Below are 6789 nucleotides of genomic sequence, written 5' to 3'. Positions count from 1 at the left end.
AAATCTTCTGGAAACTGTTTGCTGGGAGCACAAAGAAGCTGTGTTCCAGAGATAACCAAGGTTGCACCTCATGCTGTGGCTGGACTTGGTAATGTGTCAGAGTCACTCAGGTGGTACTGCTTGTGAAGGACTGAAGGGGTCATGCAAAGGATTTGAGGCTTGGCACCCTGAAGAGAGCCTATGAGAGGCTATTGGTGAAGCCTAATTGGAGTGGAATACCTCAGTGTATTGGAGATGTCAGTACCATGGAGTGATCACCAAGAACTGCAGCCGTAGTGGAGTAGATCAATCTGAGCTTAGAGTGCTACAGAGGGCAGAGCTGGAAAAGTGATGCCAGCCCTGAGGAGGAGTCCAAAAGATCAAGTGGAATCCCAGACACTGAAACATGAAGCTGTAACATTGAAATTGCCTTGGAGACTCAAAGATGTTAAAGATGCCAGAGCCATGGGACACATGCTGAGGAAAGCTGCTAACAGGGAGTGGAACCAGCCCAGGAGAAAGCAGTTTGTTGCAGTCAACAAAGATGAAAAAGGAGTGGAGATTTGAAGACCGCTTTTACATCAGCCATGGCGATGCAGAGTTTGGAGTTTGCCCAGCTGGTTTCCTGCCTTGCTTTGGAGATTACAGTTAATTAAGTTGGATGAATCTCAGAAGGGACCTTGAACTTTGGACTTTTAACATTGTTGTGACTGCTATAGACTATGAGGACTTTGAAAGTTGGACTAAATGCATTTTGCATTATGCTATGTTTAAGTATGGCCCCCATAGACTCATGTTTTTGAACAAGTCAGTGGGGACCAGGGAGTGGAATGTGATGGTTTGTATATCCTTGGACCGGGGAGTGGCATCATCTGAAGGTGTGGCCTTGTTGGAATAGGTGTGACCTGGTTGGAATGGGTGTGTCACTGTGGGTGTGGGTATAAGATCCTCACCCTAGTTGCCTGGAAGTCAGTCTTCCACTAGCAGCCTTTGGATGAAGACAGAACTCTCAGCTCCTCCTGTGCCATGCCTGCCTGGATACTGCCATGCTCCCACCTTGATGCCTTGATGATAATGGACTGAACCTCTGAACCTGTAAGCCAGCCCCAATTAAATGTTGTTTTTATAAGACTTGCCTTGGTCATGGTGTCTGTTCACAGCAGTAAAACCCTAACTAGGACAAATGGTGTCCGCGTTTAGAAGCTGATTATGGGATGGATCCCTGGATACGGCAGTCTCTAGATGGTCCATCCTTTCATCACAGCTCCAAACTTAGGGCTGGAGAGATAGCTCTGTGGTTAAGAGCTCTGGCTGTTCTTCCAGAGGACCTGGGTTCTATTCCCAGCAACCATTCAGGGCCTCACAACCACCTGTAACTCTAGTTCCAGGGCATTAGACACCCTCTTCTGGCCTCTGCAGGAACACACCACTTTCATCAAAGGACAGATCGTGGAAACAGAAACTAAACAGGGACACAGTGAAACTAACAGAAGTTAGGAAACAAATGGACTTAACAGATATCTACAGAACATTTTATCCTAAAACAAAAGGATATATCTTCTTCTCAGCACCTCATAGTACCTTCTCCAAAATTGACCATATAATTGGTCACAAAACAGGCCTCAACAGATACAAAAATATTGAAATTGTCCCATGCATCCTATCAGACCACCATGGACTAAGGCTGATCTTCAATAACAACATAAATAATGGAAATCCAACATTCACATGGAAACTGAATAATACTCTTCTCAATGATACCTTGGTCAAGGAAGGAATAAAGAACAAAATTAAAAGACTTTTTAGAGTTTAATGAAAATGAAGCCACAACATATCCAAAACTATGGGACACAAGGAAAGCATTTCTAAGAGGAAAACTCATAGCTCTGAGTGCGTCCAAAAAGAAACTAGAGAGAGCACACACTAGCAGCTTGACAACACACCTAAAAGCTCTAGAATAAAAGGAAGCAAATTTAACCTAGAGGAGTAGATGGCAGGAAATAATCAAACTCAGGGGTGAAATCAACCAAGTGGAAACAAGAAGAACTTTTCAAAGAATCAAACAATTGTTGAGCTGGTTCTTTGAGTAAAATCAACAAGATAGATAAACCCTTAGCCAGACTCACTAGAGGGCACAGAGCCATCATCCTAATTAACAAAATCAGAAATGAAAAGGGAGACATAACAATAGATCCTGAAGAAATCCAAAACACCATCAGATACTTTTACAAAAGGCTATACTCAACAAAACTGGAAAACTTGGACAAAATGGACAAATTTCTAGACAGATACCAGGTACCAAAGTTAATCAGGATCAAGTTAATGATCTAAACAGTCCTATATCCATCCCCTAAAGAAGTAGAAGCAGTCATTAATAGTTTCCCAATCAATAAAAGCCCAGGACAAGATTGGTTTACTGCAGAGTTCTATCAGACCTTCAAAGAAGATCTAATCCCAGCTCTGCACAAACTATTCCACAAAATAAAAGTAGAAGGTACTCTACCCAACTCATTCTATGAAGCCATAATTACTCTGATACCTAAACCACAGCAAGATCCAACAAAGATAGCGAACTTCAGACCAATTTCCCTTATGAATATCGATGAAAAAATTCTCAATAAAATTCTCGCTAACCGAATCCAAGAACATTATTAAAACAATCATCCATCCTGACCAAGTAGGTTTTATTCCAGGGATGCGGGGATGGTTTAATATATGGAAATCTGTCAACGTAATCCATTATATAAACAAATCCAAAGACAAAAACCACTTGATCATCTCCTTAGACGCAGAGAAAGCATTTGACAAAATCCAACACTCGTTCATGATAAAAGTTTTGGAAATATCAGGAATTCAAGGCCCGTACTATACATGATAAAAGCAATCTGCAGCAAACCAGTAGACAACATCAAAGTAAATGGTGAGAAGCTGGAAGCAATCCCACTATAATTAGGGACTAGAAAAGGCTGCCCACTTTCTCCCTACCTAGTTAATATTGTACTTGAAGTCCTAGTCAGAGCAATTTGACAACCAAAGGAGATCAAGTGGATAAAAAATAGGAAAGGAAGAAGTCAAAATATCACTTTTTGCAGATGATATGATAGTATATATAAGTGACCCTAAAAATCCCAAGAGAGAACTCCTAAACCTGATAAACAGCTTCAGTGAAGTAGCTGGATATAAAATTAACTGAAACAAGTCAATGGCCTTTCTCTACACAAAGGAAGGATAAACAGGCAGAGAAAGAAATAAGGGAAACAACACCCTTCTCAATAGTCACAAATAATATAAAATACCTTGGCATGACTCTAACTAAGGAAGTGAAAGATCTGTATGATAAGAACTTCAAGTCACTGAAGAAAGAAATTAAAGAAGATCTCAGAAGATGGAAATATCTCCCATGCTCATGGATTGGCAGGATCAATATAGTCAAAATGGCTATCTTGCCAAAAACAATCTACAGATTCAATGCAATCCCCATCAAAATTCCAACTCAATTCTTCAACGAATTAAAAAGGGCAATCTGCAAATTTATCTAGAATAAGAAAAAAACCTAGGATAGCAAAAATTTTTCTCAAGGATAAAAGAACCTCTGGTGGAATCACCATGCCTGACCTAAAGCTGTACTGCAGAGCAATTGTGATAACAACTGCATGGTACTGGTATAGTGATAGACCAGTAGACCAATGGAATAGAATTGAAGACCCAAAAATGAACCCACACACCTATGGTAACTTGATCTCTGACAAGGGAGCTAAATCCATCTAGTGGAAAAAAGATAGCATTTTCAACAAATGGTGCTTGCTCAATCGGTGTTTATCATGTAGAAGAATGCGAATTGATCCATTCCTATCTCCTTGTACTAAGGTCAAATCTAAGGGGATCAAGGAATTCCACATAAAACTAGAGACACTGAACATTATAAAATAGAAAGTGGGGAAAAATCTTGAAGATATGGGCACCGGGAAAATTTCCTGAATAGAACAGCAATGGCTTGTGCTGTAAGATCGATAATTGACAAATGAGACCTCATAAAACTGCAAAGCTTCTGTAAAGCAAAAGACACTGTCAATAAGAGAAAAAGGCAACCAACAAATTGGGAAAGGATGTTTACCTATCCTAAATCAGATAGGGGACTAATATCCAATATATTTAAAGAACTCAAGAAGTTGGACTCCAGAAATTTAAATAACCGAATTAAAATATGGGCTTAGAGCTAATCAAAGAATTCTCACCTGAGGAATATCGAATGGCTGAGAAGCACCTGAAAAAATGTTCAACATCCTTAATCATCATGGAAATGCAAATCAAAACAACTCTGAGATTCCATCTCACACCAGTCAGAATGGCTACCAGAGGATCCCACAATACCTCTTCTGGGCATATATCCAGAAGATGTTCCAACCGGTAAGAAGGACACATGCTCCACTATGTTCATAGCAGCCCTATTTATAATAGCCAGAAGCTGGAAAGAACCCAGATGCCCCTCAACAGAGGAATGGATACAAAAATTCTTGTACATTTTCACAATGGAGTACTACTCAGCTATTAAAAAGAATGAATTTATGCAATTCCTAGGCAAATGGTTGGACCTGGAGGGCATCATCCTGAGTGAGGTAACCCAATCACAAAAGAACTCAAATGATATGTACTCACTAATAAGTGGATATTAACCCATAAAGTTAGGATACCTAAGACATAAGATACAATTTCCTAAACACATGAAAGTCAAGAATAAGGAAGACCAAAGTGTGAACACTTTGTCCCTTCTTAGAATTGGGAAGAAAACACCCATGGAAGGAGTTACAGAGATAAAGTTTGGAGCTGAGACGAAAGGATGAACCATCTAGAGATTGCCATATCTGGGGATTCATCCCATAATCAGCCTCCAAACGCTGACACCATTGCATACATTAACAAGATTTTGCTGAAAGGACCCTAATATAGCTGTCTCTTGTGAGACTATGCCGGGGCCTAGCAAACATAGAAGTGGATGCTCACAGTCAGCTATTGGATGGATCACTGGGTCCGCAATGGAGGAGCTAGAGAAAGTACCCAAGGTGGTACAGGGATCTGCATCCCTATAGGTGGAACAACAATATGAACTAACCAGTACCCTGGAGCTCTTGACTCTGGATGTGTATCAAAACATGGCCTAGTAGGCTATCACTGGAAAGAGAGGCCCATTAGACATGCAAAGTTTATATGCCCCAGTACAGCGGAATGCCAGGGCCAAAAAGTGGAAGTGGGTTGGTAGTGGAGTGGGGGGCAAGGTACGGGAGAATTTTGAGATAGCATTGGAAATGTAAATGAGGAAAATATCTAATAAAACATTAAAAAAATCTGAGTTTTCAAGGAAGAACTATGTAAAATGTAGTTAATGTCAGTTTCCATAGAAAAGTGTATCTGATCACAGCCATACTTTCAATGAATGAATCAAGAGAACAAACACACCAAATACTGGCAGTACCAAGCCTTAGCATGGACATGGCATAGCTCTCTCACATGGTCATGAGAATATACTGTATTTAAGCTCCAAGATACTGGGATTTTGCTATGAAGTTAACCACACATCTATCATCAGACATACAGAAATATTTTCCCAAGAAAAACAGAGACATATGCCGCAGAAAGAACTAGAGATACTCCTTACCATCTATGGAATGTGCGTTAATACATTTATTCTTGCTTGTGTTAAGGCCTGAGTACGGGTTACCTGCCTTGCCAGCCATTTTATGCTGTTACTGTTACAGGGAAACTTTCTCATGTGCTGTCAACAGGAAAATTTCTCATCTGGAGTTGATTGCATATTCTGTTACATTCTGTGCTTTGAAAACCAATCACAATAGAGGAAAGTAAGAACTGCTTTATATAGTTAGCCACAGGAAGCTTGGAGTAAAAACAAGAGCCAAGCAGCATGTCTTGCACCTGTATATGAGCATTTATGGAAAGTCTTTGCCTTTCTTCAAAGTTGTTCCTGGGATGGACCTCAAATTAAGAGTGAAACCTGCAACAGTATAAGAAGATATTTAGCAAGTTCTGCCAGGCGTGGTGGTGCATGCCTTTAATTCCAACACTCGGGAGGCAGAGGCAGTCGAATTTCTGAGTTCGAGGCCAGCCTGGTCTACAAAGTGGGTTCTAGGACAGCCAGGGCTATACAGAGAAACCCTGTCTCGAAAAACAAAACAAAACAAAACAAAACAAAAAACAAAACAAAACAAATAAATAAAAGAAGCTATTTGGAACAAGTCTTCCATTTTGAGTATGGGTTGAGTAGAGTTTTAAGTTCTGAAGACCGTCCTTGGAACTGACATTCTATTTGGCAGAAAGAGCAATGTTCATGGGTAACTGACCTCCTACTTGGCAAGTGAAGACATGAATGTTAGTCAAGTCAAGTCCCCTGCCTCAGCTGAATACCTTAACCAATGGGAACAGGATAAATGTACAATAAAGACATGTTCCTAAGGATGTTCCCTATCCCTAAGTCCTAACTGGTAGAATAATTTGGCACAGATATTTGTGGATTTCAAACTTAAAAAAGCTATGTAGAATTCTGGCTTGTGGTCCCAGTCAGCTCCTGAGTTTACTCTGTAGCCCTGACCTAGCAGTCCTGGAATGAGTGCACAAGAGATTATCTCTGTCTAACTCAGGTTGTTGTTCTTGTGGTTTATGGGTATGGAAAGACTCCTGGATCCTAACATTTGAAATCAGCCTTAGTACACCTTTCCTAACAAATATCATGTCTGAGACTGAACTAAATTAATTAGGCCTGAAGTATACCAGCTTACATTTAAAAAAATCATGAGCCAC

Source organism: Mus caroli, unplaced genomic scaffold (assembly GCF_978045245.1).
Source record: "Mus caroli unplaced genomic scaffold, Mus_caroli_1 scaffold_11, whole genome shotgun sequence".
Lineage (NCBI taxonomy): Eukaryota > Metazoa > Chordata > Mammalia > Rodentia > Muridae > Mus > Mus caroli.
Note: the sequence above shows the minus strand (reverse complement) of the source record.